The sequence below is a fragment of the Trichosurus vulpecula genome, chromosome 1 (genome assembly GCF_011100635.1).
Source record: "Trichosurus vulpecula isolate mTriVul1 chromosome 1, mTriVul1.pri, whole genome shotgun sequence".
NCBI classification, from domain to species: Eukaryota; Metazoa; Chordata; class Mammalia; order Diprotodontia; family Phalangeridae; genus Trichosurus; species Trichosurus vulpecula.
In genome coordinates, this window is record NC_050573.1 from 382,259,465 (window position 1) to 382,280,718 (window position 21,254).

At 41.2% G+C, this 21,254-nt stretch overlaps 1 long non-coding RNA gene across 1 annotated transcript; it reads right to left on the minus strand.

The window, feature by feature from the left end:
- Positions 1 to 794: 794 nt before the first annotated feature.
- LOC118844034 lies at positions 795 to 4,302 on the minus strand. The gene is made up of 3 exons (XR_005009951.1): positions 4,223 to 4,302; positions 3,737 to 3,954; positions 795 to 909 (listed from the first exon to the last, which is right to left on the minus strand). It is a non-coding gene; the product is annotated as an uncharacterized LOC118844034 (long non-coding RNA).
- Positions 4,303 to 21,254: the final 16,952 nt, after the last annotated feature.

Consider the following 21,254-nt stretch of genomic DNA (forward strand, 5'->3'; position numbering starts at 1 on the left):
TCCTTAGAAAAGCAGATCAAAAGACCCGTGCTGGCAGCCTTTCTGTGTGCTAGCATTTTCGCTCTTTCACCCCCTTGTCACTGATGCAAATATGCCCTTTCAGTAATATAGATCCTAACTCATTTTCACCTCATCCTAAATGTTGCTATATGGTTAACTTATAGGTTAGTAGCAGGCAGCCAAGTGGCCTGATTCGTTATCTCTATTGGATGGAGCCAGAAGTTGATCCTAGGCCTTCTGAATCTATGTCCATTACCTTTCTGTTAAAGCATCTTGCCTTCTATTTGTGATCTCTTCAAAAACAGCCTTCCCTCTCATCGTAAATAAGACCCAATTTTATATAGCCATCCTTAATTCTCACTATCCCTAATAGTTACTGTTCAGCCTAGCCATTTTTTTATTCTCTCATCAGCAAATCATGCTCATTCTCACTTCATTTTATTTCTGTTTGTGTTGTCTCTATTCCCCTTTGCTTATCCCAAATGTAGTTTTAGGGTTCTACCTCATTCACCAAACTTTGCCTGACTATTCTAGCCCGCAATGGTAGCTTTCCCTTTTCTCATCTGATTGTTTTAAAAATTAATTTTTTATTTTCCCCTTTAGATGTAAAAACAATTTTTAACATTTGTTTTAAAAACTTTTTGAGTTCCAAATTCTCTCTCCCTTCCTCTTCTCCCCCTTGTTGAGAAAGAAAGCAATTTAACGTAAATTATACATGTGCAGTGGTGTAAACCATATTTCCGTGTTAGTCATGTTGTAAAAGAAAACACAGACAAAAAACCCAAGAAAAATAAAGTAAAAAAAAAAAAGTATGCTTCAATCTGCATTCAGACTCCATCAGTTCTTTCTCCAGAGACAGAGATGAGTGCTTCAGAATTGTCATAAGACCTTCGGAATTGTCCTGGATCACTGTATTGGTAAGAATAGCAAAGTCATTCACAGTTGATCATCATATAATATTGCTTTTACTGTATACAATGTTCTCCTGGTTCTGCTCATTTCACTTTGTTCATGTAAGTCTTTCCATATTTTTCCAAGAGCATCCTTCTCATCATTCCTTATAGCACAACAGTGTTCCATCATAATCATATACAACAACTTCTTCAGTCATTCCCCAGTTGATGTACATACCCACAATTTACAATTCTTTGCCACCACTAAAAGAGCTACTATAAATATTCTTGTAAATATAGGTAATTTTCCTTTTTGTTTTTATCTTTTTTAGGATACAGACCTAGTAGTAGTATTGATTGGTCAAAGGGTACACCAGGTTTTCTAGCCCTTCGGGCATAGTTCCAAATTGCTCTATAGAATGGTTGAATCAGTGTTTAATAGTGAATTAGTGTCTCAATTTTCCCACACCCCCTCCAACATTTGTTATTTTCCTTTCCTGTCATATGATCCAATCTGATAAGTGTAGGGTGGTAGTTCAGAGTTGTTTTAATCTGCATTTCTCCAGTCAATAGTGATTTAGAACCCTTTTCTTATGACTATAGATAACTCTGATTACTTTGTCTGAAAACTGCCTATTCATATCCTTTGACCATTCATCAACTGAGGAATGGCTCTTATTTCTATAAATTTGCTTTGGTTCTCTATTTACATATTTGATAAATGAGGTCTTCATCTGATCTTGTTCTTGTTGCTCATGCCAACAACTTGACAATGCCTTGAGTCATCATGGATTGCCACGGCCAAAACATGCATCACCTAATTACATATCTACTGATAGTGGTGATTAATATACTATGAATCATGGACACTGTGATTTATGAAGAATCAAAATTGAAGGGAAGGGATATCGCGGGATATGGCCATGTACTCCATTGGAAAGTGAAAAATTTACAAAATGCCAAATACTCCACTAAGTAAGAGCTCCAGTATTATTCTTGGGTCCCCAGAACTGCACTTTTGGGTCATTGTTTTATCTCTGCTGGGTGTGTAGTCCCTGTGTTTGAGGAGAGATCTTTCTTTCTGGTCTGACAGAAATGAACCCTTGAGGCCAATGACTTTCAATCACTCAGCTTATGGCTCCACTCACAATCTCTGCAAAGTTCAAAACCAAATAATGCTTCCCTAGACAGTAATCCCCAATATGTTGTTGTCTTCTTCTTTTTGAATAGAAGTTCTTTAAGGGCAGAGGCTGCCTTGCCTTTTATATTTTCATCTCCATTGTTTTAGCACAGTGCCTGGTACATATCAAAGGCTTAATAAAATACTTTTTCATTCATTCTAGTGACACAAAGGGAAATGGCAAGATGTATGGTGGGCATAATCTCTAGAATATAACTAATAACTTATGTGTAAGAAGTATCATAAAAGGTAGCATCCTGGAAATATATGATTGGAAGAAGAGGTGGGCTGGTCATATAGGAGAAAATAGACGTACAGCTCCAGGTACTGCAATGTTACCTAGGGAACATTAGAATAAAAGGAGGCCACTAGTGGAGGACTGATAGTAGGACTTGGACAAAGGATCCTATAGGATGAGGTGTAAATGGGTTAGGATCTGCATTATCACAATGACATCCCAATTATTGATCAGTTGAAAGTCTTAAAGGTCTCTAAAATATATCTTATTAACTCTAAATAGTATGTAAACTCTTTAAGGACAAGGAACAAGTCTTGTTCTAGCATCCACAACATAACCTGCTATATAATAGCTACTCAATCCATACTACTTAGCTTGAATTAAATCAATATGCCTGCTTTCTCAAGGACTAGTGATGTCGGACTGGACTTCTGTCCAAAGCCAAATTGGATAGTGTCAACCTATCCTCCAGCCATTATTCTCTATTTTCTCTTGAATCAAGTGACTCTTAGAAGAAGTTGGGAAATAACACACAGACTTTTTCTATTTCCTTTCCTTCACTGATCACTCACCAGGTTCTAGGTACTGAACTAGGCTTTCTGGTTTTGGGGTCCAAACAGAAGGGAGAGAAGGCATAGCTCTGGCCTTAAGGAGCATTTAGTCAAATAAAGTCCAGACAAGATAGAGAACTGTGGGAATATGCCATACAGACAAGATGGTTCAACTACATGCAATCAGGCTTCATGCACTTGAAGAAATAGTCAGAATGGACCCTCAGCAAAATTTTGAACATGATCGAATTTTCCCTTGGGTACTTTCATCTCTTTTTTTGGAATAGCTTCTATTCTAAATCATCTTCTTAATCTCTGTTGGTTGTCAGTTAATTCTGGGAGAGGGCTGAATTTTGAATTGGGGTTTATTGTTTCCAGGAGCACTTGCCTTTAAATGGACTATCAAAAGATTTCAAAGAAGTAAAGCTAAAATGGTTATGGGTAAGGGTCACAGTAAAGCCTTTCTTCTCCACCCTGGCTCCCCTCCCACAATTATACTTGGTTCATTGTTTATAGTTTAGAGATAGAAGAGACCTTAGAGATGATCTAATCCAAGCCCCTTGTATTACAGGTGAAGAAACTGAGGCCTCAGGTGAGGTAAGGTAAGGCAACAAGTATTGATAAAGCACTTAGCATGTGTCAGACCCTAAGCTAAGTGTTGAGGATAGAAATACAAGCAAAAAGAAACACAGTCCTTGCCTTCCAGGTACTTAGGTTTTAATGGGGGAACAGCACACTGAAATAATCAGGGGGGTGGTGGGAGAGGTGGAGGCATAGTGTTGAAATTCAGAAGACCAGAAGCACTGTTGGGAGGGGAATGAAAGTTGGCTAGACTGGGCCTCTCTCCAAAATAGAGGCCCTAAGAGGAACTCACCTGTGGTAGAGGAGGGTCAGCATAGCAGAAGGATATTCCAGGGTAATATGGCCATGGGAGTTGATGGATATTCCAGAGAAAAGAGGTCTCAGGCCTTGAGGGAAAATCCAGGGTGGGACTGCAGCTGAGATATGGTGTTGAAGTCTAAAAAGAAGCAGTGCTGGTAGGGGATTGCAGCTTGTCCAAAGTCTCACTGGTAGTAATCAGCAGAAATGGGACTAGGAAACAAAAGAGAAGAGAACGGAACTAGAGATTTAGGTGGCAGTCTTCAAGTATTTAGAGTGCTCTCCTGTGGAAAAGGGATTAAATTAGTTATGCTTGGTCCCAGAAAGTGGACCGTGAAGGCAGGAGTTTCAGAGATGGGAATTTAGACTCAAGGGAAGGATAAGCTCCCTAACCATGAGAGCTCCTAAAAAGTGAAATGGATGGCCTGAAGAGGCAATGGGTTTCTTTTTCCCCAGTAGAGTCCTTCAAGAGAAGGTTTACTTGTTGGAGGTGCTGGTCAGTCACTGCTGAACTAGGTGGCCTAGACAGGCTGTGAGTTCCCTCCTGCCTCTGAGATTCTGTGTGCCCAGGTGCTCTGGCTTCTGATCCAATGCTCCTTCCACTATGCCACGATTCTTCCCATAATGTAGTAGCAGGCAGCCAAGGGGCCTGATTTATTATGTCTAGGTGCCAGAGCCCCAGCGGAGCTGAAATCCTGACATAGCACAATTTCCAAGTATCAGCACTTTAAACATCCTTCCCATGCCCTTGAATAACAAAGGTCACTTAGATTGTCTGCTTTGCCTGGCCTTTTCCAGGACTTCCTTATTGGCCCCAATCCAGAAGAATTGTGGCTGGACCAAGAAAAAGTTGGAGCAGGGCATTTTTATAGCCTTTCTTCCTCCTCAGGATGCCTCATTCTAGAGCTCTCTAAAAGGATATCCCTTAATTCAAGTTCCTTCTTTTACAGATGAGGAAACTGAGGCCTAGAAACAAGTCATCCAGTTCCTTGTGAAGGGCAGAGCCCATTCCAGGGCTCTTTCTACTACACGATCTAGCCCTCTCTTCTCAATCATTTCAACATTTATTTACTGCAGCACCCACTATGTTTAAAGATGGGCTGGGATATTTAGCTGCTTTCTCACACAGCTGGCATTTTTATAGTGCTTCAGTGTTTGGAAGTACTTTGCACATTATCTCATTCATTTGATCCTTACAGCAACCCAAAGAGGTAGGTACTATTATCATCCACATTTTACAGATTATGAAACTGAGCCAGGCAAAAGTTAGGTGACTTGCCCAGCATCACATAGCTATAAGGTGTTCTTGAAAAGACTTGAATTAGGTCTTCCTGACTCTTGGTCCAACTCTGTGTTCTGCCCCTAGCTGCCATAACAGCCACCATCCACCTAGTTCAAGTCAGGTGAATATATTCATGGCCATCCTTTTCCCCTATGAATTCCCAAACAGGATCCTCAGGCTGAGTTATGGTCTGACCCCTACAGTCCAAAAATAATTTATCTGACACCCAGGGCAACCTCTTTTTCTCTTACCCCTCATCCCTGAACTGTCCCCACCCTCTTCCTCCAAGAGGCTAGCCTTCCTCTCTGACTGCTGAACTCTTTCCAGCAGGAACAAGGGGTTAATTCTATTAAAGAAAGTTTGTTTAGACCATTAGTAACAATTACCACTTTGACTCAACCTTCCCAGACTCTGTAACTAGATATAAGTCAAGTGAGACGAGGCGCCTTTGGAGGAAGGGGCCTTAGCTGACAGATTCAGGGCAGATCCCCACTAACTCATGCTAGGTGGGCTGCAGAGAGTGCCCTTGATAAATCAAGTTTTTGTAAATTGGAATTTTGTAAGTTAAGTCACATTTGAAATGCACCTAAGGAATTCACTACATAAAGGGATCATATGGCAAATCCTTTTCTCATGTGGTCAGCCTCCCAAGATTTATCTTTTGTTTTGTTATGGATTTTCGTGTTCAGGTGTTTGTCTAAAAACGGGGGACACTTGTTTACGCTCTAATCAGGGGCGGCTTGATCCATGAGTTTGGCTCCAAACTGAGATTTCTACAAAGGTCATCAATTTCCCTTGGAATCTAGAGGTTCAAATCAGCTAAATTTGACAATTACTTATTAAACACTTCCTATATGCCAGGTGGGAGCAGCTAGATGGCATGGTGGATAGAGTGCTGGGCTTGGAGTCAGGAAGATCTGAATTAAAACCCAGTCTCAGAAACTAGCTGTGTGACCTTGGTCAAGTCACTTAACCTCTGTTTGCCACCAGAGAAGGAAATAGCAAACCTCTGTAGTATCTTTCCCAACAAAAACTCCACGGACAGAGGTGCATGGGGTCACAAAGAATGGACAGGACTGAAATGCTTAAGCAAAAAAAGAAAAAAATGTGCCAAGCTAGAGATACAAGAGCCAAATAAGGACTTTATATCCATTAAGGAGAAAAAGCACAAGTAAATACAAAGTAAACAGCAAAGTTAATACTGAGATAAATAATGTAAAATATATTTAAAGTAACTAGGAAGAAAGTGAAGGTGGAGAGAAACACTAACAAATGGGAGACTAGAAAAAGGCTTGGAGATGGCATACCCTGAGCCCTGAATGGAGCTAAGAATTCCAGTAGGAGGGAGAACCCTCCAGATATGGACTGCAGAAAGAACTAGACTGAGCAGGAAGTAGCAAGTAGGTCCCTTTGGTTGAAACATAGTGTGTGAGGGGGTTACAATCTAGACAGTTACATTGAAACCCTAGGGATTTATATGCCAAGGGAGTGAGTTTGCATTTGATCCCAGAGGCAATGGGGTGGGCTTCTACAAAGCGCAGGGATTGCTTCTCTCTCTTTTTGTTTTTTTGAGGCAATTGAGGTTAAGTGACTTGCTCAGGGTCACACAGCTACTGTCTAGAGTTTGGATTTGATTTCGGTTCTTCCTAACTGTAAGACTGGTGCTCTGTCCACTGCGCCACGTAGCTGCCCCTTGAGGGTTGCTTCTTAATAATTTCTTGAGCAGGTGGAGGGACATAGTCTGCTCTTCTTTAGGAATATCAGTTAGGAGGCTGTAAGGAGAAGGAATTAGAGAGGGGAGGGACTGAAGGCAATGAGGTAAATGAGGAGGTTATTGCTGTAGTCCAGGGAGGGGGATGGATGAAGGCTTGAACTGGTGTGGTGACTAAGGGAGTATAGAGGAGGGGACAGATATGTGGATGTAGAGATAGTGCACAAGAAAGAAGACACACCAAAGCCTGGCAACTGATTGGATATGGAGAAGTAAAGGGAAGTGAAGATTCCAAGGTGACTCAGTGAGTGGAGGGATGGTGGCGCCCTCAACAGAAACAGGCAAATTTGGGAGAGGGGTTGGTTGGAGAGGGTAGGGGGAGATAAGGAATTTTGTTTTGGACAGATTGAATTTGGGCTACTTATGGGATAGCCAATAGATGTTCAATAGGCATTTGGTGAGTCAAGACTAGCTCTCAGGAGACTTAGAGGGAAAGAGTTGCTCTGTGGATTTGGGCGACATCTGCCTAGAGACATTAATTGAACTGTGGGAGCTGCTGAGATGAGATGGGAGAAAAGAGGTCTCAGGAGACTATTCTGAGGGTATATCCATGAATAGGGGAAGGGGATGGATGGTGATTCAGCGGAGGAGAATAAGGAGTAGGAAGAAAATCAAGACAGAACAGTATTACAAACTCAGGCATTCTACATTCTACATCTAAAAAATAAGGGAGTGATCCTCAGTTTCAAATGCTGAAGAGAGATCAAATTGGATGAGACTTGAGAGAAGGCCATTGGATGAGACTTGGTGGGAGCAGTTTAAATTGAGTAGTGGGGTTGAAGACCCGTTGCAAAGGTCTGAGGAGTGAGTGGAAGCACAGAGGGTAGCTAGGAAGCTGGTGCCTTTTGTTTTTGTTTATTGGTTGCTGTTTTTTGGGAGGTTGGCCCTAGGGGATGCTAGAGACTAGTGAGATAGGGAATGTGTAGGGGAGGGGGATGGAAGTTGGTTCATAATCACCGGGGGTTTGTAGATGAGTGAAGCTGCCTGCTTCATGAGGTCTGGGGATTGTAGCCCAAGCTACGGCTGATGCTAGAAGAGCTCTCATTAAGCCGGACCAGGAAGGAACAGTGGCTGCCTCTCAGCTGCACTCACGGGACCTGTTACGCTTTCCCAGAATTCCTGCATCACACAGGGTCTGGGCAATATAATCCCCCACTCAAAGCCCTGCCTTTGTTCCCCATTACCTAGAGGATAAAGTCCACAATTCCTCCAGAAGCATTCAAAGCCCTCCATAATCTGTCCAGTGCCCATTTTACTCTTTCACCTGCTGCTTCCCAAGAGGAACCCTTAATTCACACGAATCAAGTCTAAACACAGTCTCCTTAGTGCCCTATGGGCATCCCACCTCCCTCATTTTCCTTATGTCCCTCTTCCCAATTCTAACCATTCTTCACGTCCAACCTCAAGGCTCCCCTAGAGGGGGTTGGGCTGGGTGACCTCCACATTCCTGTCCAGGCCTCAGTGTGTGATCCTATGATCCCTGGGTGGAGACTCTCAGTCTGCTCCAAGCCTACAGAGATCTCTTTTCCTCCTGAATTGCACCTATTGTTTGTGTCAGTCATTTGACACATAGCACATAATGCTTTCTCTTAGGATCATATGATTATTAATCTAGATCTAGAGTTGGAAGGGACCCCAGAGACAATTTAGTTCAATCCCCTTACTTTTTATTTTATTAATTAAATTTCATTTTTTCAATTAATAAAAATTTTTTTTTCTCTCTCTTACCTCTTCCATTTGGAATAAAAAGAAAAAGAAAACTTTAAACAAACGTGCATAGCCAAATGAAGCAAATTCCTCTCATTTGTCATGTTCAAAAAATATATCTCATTTTGTACATTGAGTCTAGCACTTCTCAGTCAGGAGGTGGGTAGCACAGGTCACCATTGGTCCTCTGCAATCACATCCACCTCCCCAGTTTTATGGAAGAATCAATTGCTCCGTCAATCAACATTTGTTAAGTGCCTACTACATACCATGCACTGTGCTAAGCTGTGGGCCAGGGACTTTAAGGGACTTATTTTGGGGGGAACAGAGAGCTCCCTTGGAGGAAATTCTTTTAATCGAAACAGATGAGCAAATGTTCTGCAATTTAGAGCATTACCTGAGACCCTGAGAGATTTTGTGATTAGACCAGGGTCATTTGGCTAGTATGGGTCAGAGGTGGAACTTGAACTTCTTTACTTTGAAGGCTGACTTTCTATTCACTAGACCAGGGTTTCTTAAACTGGGGTCTACAAACTTGCTTTTTTTTTTTTAAATATAACTTGTCTCAATACAAGTTGTTTCCTTTTACAATCCTTTGTAACTTATTTTTACATTAAAAGACGTTATTTTGAGAAGGGGTCTATAGGCTTCCGCAAACTACCAAAGGCGTTTTTGATATTAAAAAGTGAAGAACTTCTGAACTATACCATGATACTTCATCTTATTTTTAATCTTTTTATATGACTAAGTTTTACCTCCTCAAGACTAAAGACTAACCTGCTTATAGTTTTTCTTTTATTCTTTTTTTGGAGGATATTTTAATTTATATCTTCCAAATAGGATTTTATGGATGTCTTTTTTTTTACATCATTGCAATCCTTCCCCCTCCCCCCCATCCAGCTCTCCCCTTTCCCCCCCATCCCCAAAGCCATCTCATGTAACAAGTAGTATTTTTTAAATTAAAAAAAAAGGAACAAAAAGAGGATTAATACATCAAAAAAAGGGGGGGGCTGAAAATACATACAATGTGCAACAAATACCTTGGGACCTGCCACCTCTGCCCAGGGGCAAGGTGTGGATTCTTTAAGTCTGACAAAGCACTCACCTCATGACAATCCTATGGGGGTAGGTAGTATAAATATTATTATTATTATACTATTAATTAATACTATTTATATGAATTAATACCCATTTATATTATTATTTTTTGTTTGTTTGGAGGGAGAAGGCAGGGCAATTGGGATTAAGTAACTTGCCCAAGATCACACAGCTAGTAAGTGTGTCAAGTGTCTGAAGCCAGATTTGAACCCAGGTCCTCCTGACTCCAGGGCTGGTGCTCTACTCACTGTGCCACCTAGCTGCCCCAGTACTATTTATATTATTATAAAAACATTATTAGCCCAATTTTTTAGGTGGGGAAACTGAGTCTAAATGAGAGGTTGTAACTTAGCTATAGTCACGTAGCCAGCTAGTTAAGTGTCAACTTCACAATTTGAACTGAGATCTCCTGACCCTGACCCTGACCCTGTGCTCCATCAGCCACCACCACACCATCCATACGTGGAACCATTGGTTACAGCAAATGGAGAAGTTTTGAATGCTGTGGATAAATTCACTTACCTTGGTAGTGTACTTTCCAGGGATGTACACATTGATAATGAGGTTGACCCACGCATTGCCAGAGCAAGCTCAGTGTTTGGGAGGCTCCGAAGGAAAGTATGGGAAAGAAGAGGTTTTAGACTGATTACCAAACTGAAGGTCTACAGAGCTGTGGTGCTGACTTCATTGTTGTATGCCTGTGAAACCTGGACAATATGCCAGTGGCATGCCAGGAAACTGAGTCGCTTCCATTTGAATTGTCTTAGGAAGATTCTGAAGATCACCTGGGGGAGATAAGGTACCAGACACTGAGGTCCTTACTCGAACTAAACTGCCAAGCATTCTAACTCTGCTTCAGAGAGCGCAACTCCAATGGGTTGGCCATGTTGTTCGAATGCAAAATGTGCACTTGCCAAAAAGATTGTTTTATGGAGAACTCACACAGGGCAAGCATTCACATGGTGGTCAGAAGAAGTGATACAAGGACACTCTCAAGGTCTCTCTTAAGAACTTTGGAATTGATTGTGTGACACGGGAGATGCTGGCACAGGATGGCTCAGTGTGGCCTGCCCACATCAGAGAAGGTGCTGTGCTCTATGAGCAAAGCAGAATTGAAACAGCTCAAAGGAAATGCAGGATGAGCAAGTTTAGAGTATTCACCCCAAATGTTCACACAGACTATTTCTGCCCAGGCCGTGGTAGAATGTTTTGATCTCCCATTGGTCTGATCAGCCACAGTTGGACACACTGTAACTTGACTCAAGCATAGTGATGTCATTTGGTCCTCTTCAAGAACGAAGGAGAACCAACCAACCAACCACTCTGACCCTCCAACTGACACATAAAATCCAGTAGAGCAAAGACCATACATATCATACCATTCTTTGTGTCCTTCCTCTAGGACCTAGTTTGGTTCTCTGTGCACAGTGCACTGTCAATGAATGGTTATTATTTATTAGAGCCACAGTTAGTCATGGAGTCATATAATCACCGTGGATTTTAGAAATCGTTCTCTTAATTTCTATGTGAAGAAACTGAGGGGCAGATGGTAGGGGAGGTTGGAGGTGGGGTGGTGGGGGTGTAGGCCTCCTGCAGAAGTTAGTACTTAAGCTGAGTTTTGAGGGAAGCCAGGGATTCTAAAAGGCAGAGGTGAGAAAGGACAACATTCTCCCATGGGTTGGTGAACAACCAGTGTAAGGCATGGAGAGGCAAGATGGAGTGCTGAGAAGACCGATAAGGTAGGGATGTGAAGAGCTTTAAAGGCAAAACACAGATTTGATTTTGGAGCTAATAGGGAGTTGCTGGAGTTTATTGAGTGTGTCTATGTGGAGTTGGGAAGAGGGAAGGAGTAACATGGTTAGATTAGAGCTTTAAGAAAATCACTTTGGCAGCTGGATTGGAGTGGGGAGAGACTTGAGGCAGAGACACCAATTAGAAAGTGATAGTAATAGTCCAGGTTTGAAATGAGAGCCTGAACTAGGTTGATGGCCATGGGAGAAGAGAAAAATGGGATAGATAGATAGATAGATATACACACAGTTCTATCTATCTATCTATCTATCTATCTATCTATCTATCTATCTATCTATCTATATCTTGTGTGTGAGGACACAAAGAGGAGTATGGTACATGATACAAATATAAATATGTGTGCATATATGTACGTAGGTACATACACATATACACATATACACCCATATATACATACAAGTGTGTATGTATACATACATATGATGTGAATAAAGGTAGGAATGATATGATTTGACAACTGATTTGCTAGGTGGAATGAGTTGGAGTGAGGAGGGGAGAATGACACTCAGGTTGCAACCTAGATGAATGAGAGCATGGTGATGTGTATCCTCAGTAGTAACAGGGAAGTTTGGAAGAGAGGATTTGGGGAAAATATACGGAATTTCGTTTCGGACATATTAAGTTTGAGTGAAAGTGACTTATCCAAGGCCATATAGTGTATTTCTACACTTCAATTATCCCATTTATTCAGAGATAGGAGGCCCCTCAAAGATGAGTAGATGTTGATTTTCCTTTGGGGAATCTTTCTGATGTTTTGGACCAGGGCCAAATGAACTACTCCAATTTGTGGAAAATTTCTTTTATTCTACTGACTCCTATGTAATTATCTTATCCTTTCTGAAAGCCACCCCCATCCCTGGTATTTAGTCCCCACCCCAGAGCACTTAAAAATAGTTTCAATTGAGCAATTGAAGGCTCTAGGAAATATAGGGTTGTGGGGTTTCTTGTGATATTAATTGAAGTTTTATTAGTGCCTTTTAAACATCAGAGTCATTTCCTGCTATTGCCCTCTATCCTCTCCCCCAAATATAAACCTTCCCTTGTCACAAAGAAAAATAGTTAAGCAAAACCAATTTACATAATAATCATATCTGAAAACATTCTTGCACATGTTTTTAACCCCCCAGCTTTGCTCTTGTTCACACTTGCTCTTTACACTTAACACGTCAGTATGGCCTTGGAGTCAGAATTGCTTACTACCAGTACAACCCTAGGCAAGTCATTTTACCTCTTGGGGCCTATTTCTTCATGTATTAAAAGAAGGGAGTTGGTCAGATAGCCTGTTAAGTTTAAGTTTTCCCTTTTGGCTCTAAGTCTGTGATCAGTAAGCTTGTTTCAGATCTAGAGCTCTAGGACAAAGAATAAAACCTCCAGCAGGCAGAGTGGGCAGTAATCCACTGAATTTTGCTTCCTAAACTCAAGGATTTGGCCAGCCAGGATGTTAGTGGGAGGAACTATGAACATGATTCAGAAAGCCAAACTTTTGCATAGTTCTCACCAATAGTTATTTAACTTTGGTTCAAGGATAATTATGCTACAAAACAAAAACCTATATTCTGGACTAAATTCATCCATAGGGGTTTGATTTTTATTTAAGTTGGCAGTCATTTTCCTCTTGAAATCTATTCCTTGGATTTCATCCCCTCTGTAACGTAAGCCAACATCTGTCTGAAAACCTTCCAGGTACCCCTGTTTTGTTTATTGCTTCTCAAGCATTTTTTTTTTTATGAATCACTTGGCTCACTTCATATCCTAGTGGTGGTGGAGTTTGAAAAACTTAAGCCTGTGGGTCATAAGAGATTAGAAAGAGAATTCTACTTTATTGCCCTCAAAGATATAGGAAATTGTCAAAGATTATGGATATAACCCCAAAATCCACCTCCAGGTGTGGATAAATTGAAGATTAAATTGCAAAGAAAAGGATTTTAATTGAGAGGCTGCATGAGCTCTGGTGGATGTCTCCCTAACTTTTCCCATTTTGAGAGGAGTCTTGAAGAAATCAAGTGTAACATTCCACCCCCTGGAGACATGGATCATCTTGTTTGTCATTGATTTTCTGGAGGTGATGCCCAATCTTTGACAACTGCTTATTGTTTTGATGAACAAGCAGACATGCCTGATTTACTACATGGTATGTATGCACCATGAAGACAGGGATCATATATTATTTAAACTTTATCTCCTTCAGCACACTGCTTTTCATATGGTAGGCGCTTAAGGTAACAACAGTGCCACTGTTGGCCCTGGGGCCTGCAGGATACCTTCTTCCAGTAAGGGGCCCCTTAGCCTGGATTCACATAGGCTAGGTTTGGTTCTGGGGAAACCTGGCTTGGAAAGAGAGAGGACTGGCACTTTTTCTCTGCCTCTTTTTATCCTATCCTGAATCTATAGGGGAAGTCATTTAAAGCTAAGGTTTGGCTGGAGTTGGAGTCTCCAAGAAAGACACTCAATGAATAATGTAGATCAAGTAATCAGTCAGCTATTTATCTTTCTTGGCACAAAATAAATGCTTAAAATGCAAGACTCATAGCACACATTGACAAACACTCAATACATGATACCTTAACCCATAATTCTTACTAGAGTTGGTATTTAAGATACTAAAGTAGGAAATATTTTATGGGACTGCTAAACAGCCGTTCTACTTTTACCTTCAGATTGCATTGTCTAAACAACTCCTTCAAAGTCCATATCTTCTGGACAGCCAGGCCATGGCTCTTCTTTCCTGAGAAGAGTTCAGGTCCAAAGAACTGCTTTCAGTCAGCCCCAACTGAGGGATTCAGGAGCTCTTGACCTTGGTAACTAATGAGATTGTTTCCTAGGCTGGAAATATCTATTGCAGCATCAGTTTGACATATACCCAGTGAAAGAAATGCAAGCAGAAAAGGTAGCTGGTGGCTCAAGGTTCAGTCTTACACTTACTCAGGCAGCATGTACATCCCTTGCCGTAGTCAAGAGGATACTCTCTGTGCTAATCTGTGTAGTTTCCCCCACAGGAGAGAAAGAGCCTCTTCAGAGTGTATGTGGAAGAGAGAGAATGATAGAGGGCAGATACATTCTTTTTATGGCTTACTGACTGGAAAACTCTTCCTGACTCAGTGACCTTTCTTCTTTGATGCACCACCCTCCCCTACCCTCCATCATGGAGACCAAAGGATTTCTTCATCATCAAAGTCCTGGATATCCTTGGGAACATGTGCTTCAGAAATTAACCTGGGGAACTCAGCTCCAATGTATCAATGGTATTACCTCTATTGCCACAATAAATTAATTTTTGTCCAATGAATGAATTTACTCTTCATGTCTGTTTAGGATGGTCTCGCCTGTTCCATCAGCAACCACCAGAAGAAGCCAGCCCTTAATCTCAGATCTTTTTAGGCAATCAATATCTCACCTGCATCTAAGAACAAGCCAGCCTCTAAATCTGAGAATAAAATCAAGGTTCATCAAGGTCTGCCTCAAATATCACTACCTCATCTGACAACTCTCTGACCATCCCCAAACCAGTGGGGATTTATCTCTCCTTTGCCTACCTGTGACTGTCTGTACTACACAGACTAGTACGAAATTATATGCTGTCTAGATTGTTTTCTAATTGGCATTTTGATTGATCATGTACTCCCTCCCTCATGGTCTTATCTTTTCATTCATTTATAACTTGTCTTCCTTTATAGATTGTCAGCTCCTTGAGTTGTATCTTCTTTGATGCCTTTGTATATAATAAGTTACTTTTGCATATACTTTTCTTTATTTTTCTTTATTTTTATTGATACTTTTTGTTATGACATTACTTTTATTTCTAGATATATCCTCATATATTTGGAATATACCTCAATATATCCAGTGAGCCAATTCTAAAGAAAAATTAAAAAAAAAGAGAGAGAGAAGATAAACAAGAAAGGAGCTCAACAAGAATAACAATCCTATCAGCTGGATCTGGAAGTATATGAAGCATTTCACACACATTGTCTGCCCCTCCACCCCAATGAAGGAAGAGGGGAGGTGCATTCATTTTCTCATCTCTTCTTTAGGACAGGTTAGGTCACTCTAATTCCATAGCATTCAGCTTCCTTTGTTTATTCTGTATTTGTACATTGTTACACTTGTGTATATTATTTTCCTAGTTCTTCTTACTTCACTCTGCATTATTTCATTTGTCTTCCAATTCTGCTCTGAATCCTTCATATTTGATATCCAATAATATTTCATTGGGGCAGCTAGATGGCACAGTGGGTAAAGTGCTGGGCCCAGAGTCAGGAAGACTCATCTTTGTGAGTTCTTACTAGCTTTGTGACTCTGGGCAAGTCACATAACCCTGTTTATAGGAAATGTCAAACTGCTTCAGTATCTTTGCCAAGAAAATCCCAAATGGGGTCACAAAGAGTTGGACACGAAATGACCTCACAACAAATATTCATGTACCACAATTTTTTTAGTCCAGAGGTGGAGAACCCGTGGCCTTGAGGCCACATGCGGCCTCATGAGGATCTCTCGGTCCTCAAGTGTGGTCCTTTGAATCCAAACTTCACAGAACAAAGCCCTTTAATAAAAGGATTTGTTCTGTAAAACTTGGACTCAGGCAAAAGGCTGCACCCAAGGACCTAGAAGGCCACATGTGGCCTCAAGGTTGTGGGTTCCCTACCCTTGGTTTAGTCATTCCCCAATGGATAAGGATCTACTTTGTTTCCAGTTTGTTGCACCACAAAAGTGCTGCTATAAAGATCTTGGTATATATAGGTCTCTTCTTTTAGGCTTTGGCCTTCTTGGGGTATAAGCCTAAGGACATCTTAGTCACCTTCTTAGTATATTCTAAATTGCTTTCTAGAATGATTGTACTAATTCATAGCTCCACCAACAGTACAGAGGGGATTTCCAATAAACACTTTTTGATTGACCAACTAAGACATAGGTAAAATCTACCCACTCTTTGAACCTAGTTCTAGTCCTATATCCTTCAGAAAGCCTTCCTTAGCTATTTTAGTTCACAAGGACCTCTTGTATTGCAAGGCCAATATGAATCAAGAATGTGACTTAGTATGTAAAAAAGCTAATAAGACTTTAAGCTGAATTGGGAGGCATAGTATCTAAGACCAGGGTGGTACTCTACCCTCATCAGACAATATCTGGAGCACTGAGTTCAGTTCTAGGCACTTTCCTAGAGTATATAAAAAGGACAGCCCATGTGATAGAGAGCCTTGACATAGGAGGATCAAATGTAAGAACTTGGAATGTGTCGATTGATGAAGAGAAGATTGGGTGGTTGGGTGAGGGTGGAGAGGAGGGCCTGATAACTACTTCAGAACCTGAAGGACTGCCATGTAGAAGAGACTTATTCCTTTGGTTCGAGAGGGACAGAATTTGGAGTAATAAGTGGAAGTTTTCAGAGATGAAGATGTCAGCTCCATGTAAGAAAGAGTGTTCTAAGAATTAAAACTGTCCCAGAGTGTAATGGGCTTTCTTTACTAGTAGTATGGTCCCCTTAACAAGAAGTTTCCAAGTGAAGACTGGATGATCACTTGTTTGGAATGATGTAGAAAGAATTCTTAGTAAGCTATTGGGTTAGATTATGTGAACTGTGAGGTTTCTGTGCTGTGAAACCCACAATCCATACCACATGATCTAAGACTTGCTTATATAATGCCTAGCATCATTCTCTGTTTCATAGATGATTATCCTGACTCCCCAGGTAGACTATAAGCTTTTCCAGGGCAGACATGACATCTATATTTGTGTTCCTTACACAGATCGTAGGCATAGCATAAGAAGATGATTAATAAAGGATCGAGGTCAAGTCTTACATATTTTTGAACTTGTGGCAGGATTTGATTCCAGGTTTTCTCCCAAACCTATCCCATGCTAATTTGCCCCCAATCTCCATCCTAGCTCATAATCTACCCACCTCACTAGTTGCCCATATCATTAAATTGGCACTTATATATCCTACCTTGTCCATAGTTGGCACTCCATGTTGTTTTTTAAGCCAAAAGTCCATAGGTGACTAAATTGAGGTCAGTCTAGGTCAGATGTGCCCCTGCAGAAAAATAATGGTACTGATCCTATGATTGAAAGTAGTAATACATCTTTTGGGCAAACTTAAAATGTTGTTACAATGTAGAGACACAAGGTGGGGCTCTAACCAACTGGCAATCAAAGAATTTTCATGTACTGATGATCTGAAAGATCTTTTCAGTCCCTCTCAGCCTCCAATGCATGGCATGGGCCATATTTACTCAGTTCAGTTGGAAATTTACAGGGTTTCAGCAACTTGTTTTGTTTCTGATTAGTGGTGTGAGCCTTTAAAAGGTCATTTAAGCTCCTTGAACTTCATTTTTTTTTCATCTGTAAATGGAGATGTTGATTTAGATGGACTTTAAGGTTTCTCTAGCTCAGGGGTCTCTAACCTGGGGTACCCAAGGTGCTTATCAAGAGAATATGGGCCCCCTCCAAAAACCCAAAGAGAATATGGGGAACATTTGGTAAATAACTATATTATCTTATTTAATTTAATCTCTTAATTTAATTTCATTTTTTTTTTACATGCAGATGCGTGGTGAATTTCGAATTTATTTCTTTTCATATTGTCTAGAGGGCACCAAAAGATTTACTAAAGTTTTACTAAAGCTTTACTAAAATCCAAGGGGTGTAGGGACCAAAAAAATTGGTCTAGCTCTACTCTAGTTCTAGTCTGTCACTTAATGAAAAGGTGACTGCTTTGTGATGTAGTGGAAAGATCTGGAGTCAAAAGGTTCTAGGTTTGAATTTTGGTACTGCTACTGAACAACCTGTGTGACCTTGAACCAGTCATTCCCCTTCCCTAGGCTTTAGTTTCTTCATTTGTAAAATGGGGGAATCAGATTATAGTATCTCTAATTTCCCTTCAAAGTTTAAAGCTTATATTTGTATCCACACATTATGCTATGGTAACCTATGCCTTGATGCTAATATATGGAACAAAAACAAATTTTTCAGAGGGTTTGGACTTTTCAAGATGAGTCTGAACAGGGTAAGGAAGAGAAAAAGAAAGAAAAAAACATTCAGGAATGAGAGAAGAGAGGAAGTGTAATAGTGGAATTGGAAATCCAGCCTCCAAATGGCACCCTTTAGAGCAGAGATGTCAAATATCTATGCATATGCACTGCAACATTCCCAAGTATGGCCCAAACCAGATTAAAATGTATTTGGGAAATATTTAACAGAAAAATACAATAAAACATAAATATTATTAGTATATAGTTTTCCAAGTTAGTATGCACCCACAATGATGCTTACATACAGCTTAGTGGCCCCTATTTTTATCTGAGGTTGACACCATTGCTTTGGAGCTTCAATAAAACAATGTTTATACAGTGCCTTAACCCCTATACTCAAAACTGAATAGACTGTCACAGTTTTCCTTTAGTTATTTATTTGTCTATTTATCCATTTATTTATTTTAAAATTCATTTAAAATTTTTTTGAGTTCCAAATTCTCTCCTTGTCATAACCTTCCCCCATCCATTTAGAAGGCAAGAAATGTTATACCAATTATACATGTAAAGTCATTCAAACCATATTTCCATATTAGCCATGTTGCAAAAAATAACAATAAAAAGCAAGAAATATAAAGAAAATGAAGTCTCCTTCAGTTTGCCGTTGGAGTCCATCGGTTCTCTCTTTCTCTGAAGGTGGATAACATTGATAATATTGATCAGAGCATCGAAGTCTTTCACATTTGATCCTTAAGATATTTCTATTACTGTGTACATTGTCCTCTTAGTTCTGCTCACTTCACTTTTCATCTGTTCATATAAGTCTTCCTAGGTTTTTCCAAAACTATCCCCTTCATCATTTCTTATAGCACAAAATCACATTCATAAACCATAACTTCTTCAGCCATTCTCTAACTGATGAGCATCCTCTCCATTTCCAACTCTTTGCCACCACGAAAAGAGCTGATATATCCTTTTTCTTTTTACTTGATCTCTGGGATACAGATCTAGGTCAAAGGGTATGCATAATTTTATAGTGCTTTGGGCATAGTTCCAAATCGTTCTCCAGAATGGTTGAACCAGTTTACAACTCCACCAACAGTTTATTAGTGTACCTATTTTCCCATAACCCTTCAGCATTGTCATTTTCCGTTTCTGTTAGCCAATTCTATTAGCCAATTAGTCAATCTGAATCCCTTTAGTTTACATTTCTCTAAATTAATGATTTAGAGCATTTTTTTCATGTGACTATTGATAACTTTGATTTCTTCTTCTGAAAATTGCCTGTTCATATTCTTTGATCATTTAGCAATTGGGGAACAGACGATCACTGTTTCATTAGTTGCTCAAGCAGGTGAGCAGTGCTTTCAGGTTCCTGGAGCTGTGGGTTCGTTTATCTCGGATCTCGGATCACAGACTCACTCTCTCTCTCTCTCTCTCTCTCTCTCTCTCTCTCTCTCTCTCTCTCTCTCTCTCAGAAATGGGACAAAGGTAGTGTAGCGTGACCAACAATGCATCCGTTTCCTTCGGAAAATTTTATCTTAAACATCTGAAAACAAGTTGCCCACCCCGCAAGCATGCGCGCGCGGTCCCCCAGTCCCCAAATTTCCTCTACTGTTCTCTGGGTCTCCTTTTCTCTCTTCCTATTTTCTTTTTCTCCTCTGCCTTTACCCCCCGCTTCTTGTGCTCTTCTCAGTCCTCCCTTCTACTCCCCTCTTCTGGTTCGTGGGAAAGCCGAGACCTGAAGCCAGAAAGGGACCCCTGGAAGCTTTGGATAGCAGACTGCAGGGGCGCCCAGAGCACACAGGTGTGATGTCAGTGGGGAAAATGGACTCGGAGGGCATGGACAGGAGAAAAGACACTCCACCAGGTACGCGGAGTGGATCTTGGTGTGTTATATCCCTCCTCTACGCCCCCTCCCAGACCTACCCCTGCTCTCAGGCTAGGTCCAGGACCCCGCCCCTCGCTTGCCTGAAAGGGGTTACTCGCGGTCAAAGTCGTTTTTTCTGATCTCTCCACATTTATTTCCCAGCACCCATCGGGTGGCACCTCCGCTCAGAGGATAGAAAAGTGGCTCTTTTCGCTAGCTTCTCTCTCGGCGGCCCAAAAGGTTATTTTTTTTTCCCCTTTCTTTTTAAAAACTGCGTTTAACCCGCAGAATCCTCTTCACTTCTCGACCCTGACTTCGGGTCCCAAGACCAGGGAAGAAGGCGGTGGCGCTATTTTCTCAGGATCAGAAGCCCCGGGAGGGAAGGAAGAGGGAGAGAAGACAGAACAGAGGGAATCAGGAGGAAAGACGGAAAAGAGCTCAAGAAGGAAGGAAAGACAGAGGAGAAAAAGAAAAGGAAATGGGGAGAGAGGGAGATCCAGAGGAGGAGAGAACCGTGTGTGCGCACGTTTGCGGAGTGGAACGTTTTCACTTCCGAGGTTTTGAAGTTGTCGCCAAATGGTCCAGTGTGCTGCGTTTTCTAACTTAGTCCCACGAGGCTTTTTGAGCTGCAAGTGCAGTGCACTGTGTTAAGCGTCCTACACGCTCTGCTGAGGGCCGGGAGAGACTCTGTTTGCTGAGAGTAGACCTCAAATGGTCTCCATTTCCCCTCCCCCAGTCTGTATGGCTAACAGATCGACCCAGTGAACCCCAGCTCGCTTTCATTGTTTCTTATTGATCCCTCTGTCACCTGCAAGCCGGCACAGGAGGATGGGAGTGGAGAGGAGAGGAAAAAAGATCTGAGGGGGCCATAAACGCTCTCTTTCCCTCCCCTCAGCGCACCCTCCACCGCACTCCAGGATGCCGCGGGGATGGCCAGGAAAAATTTGTTGGATTCGGGTGGGGAGGGGGAAAGGTTTTGGAGGAAGAGGAGGGAGATGGCTTATC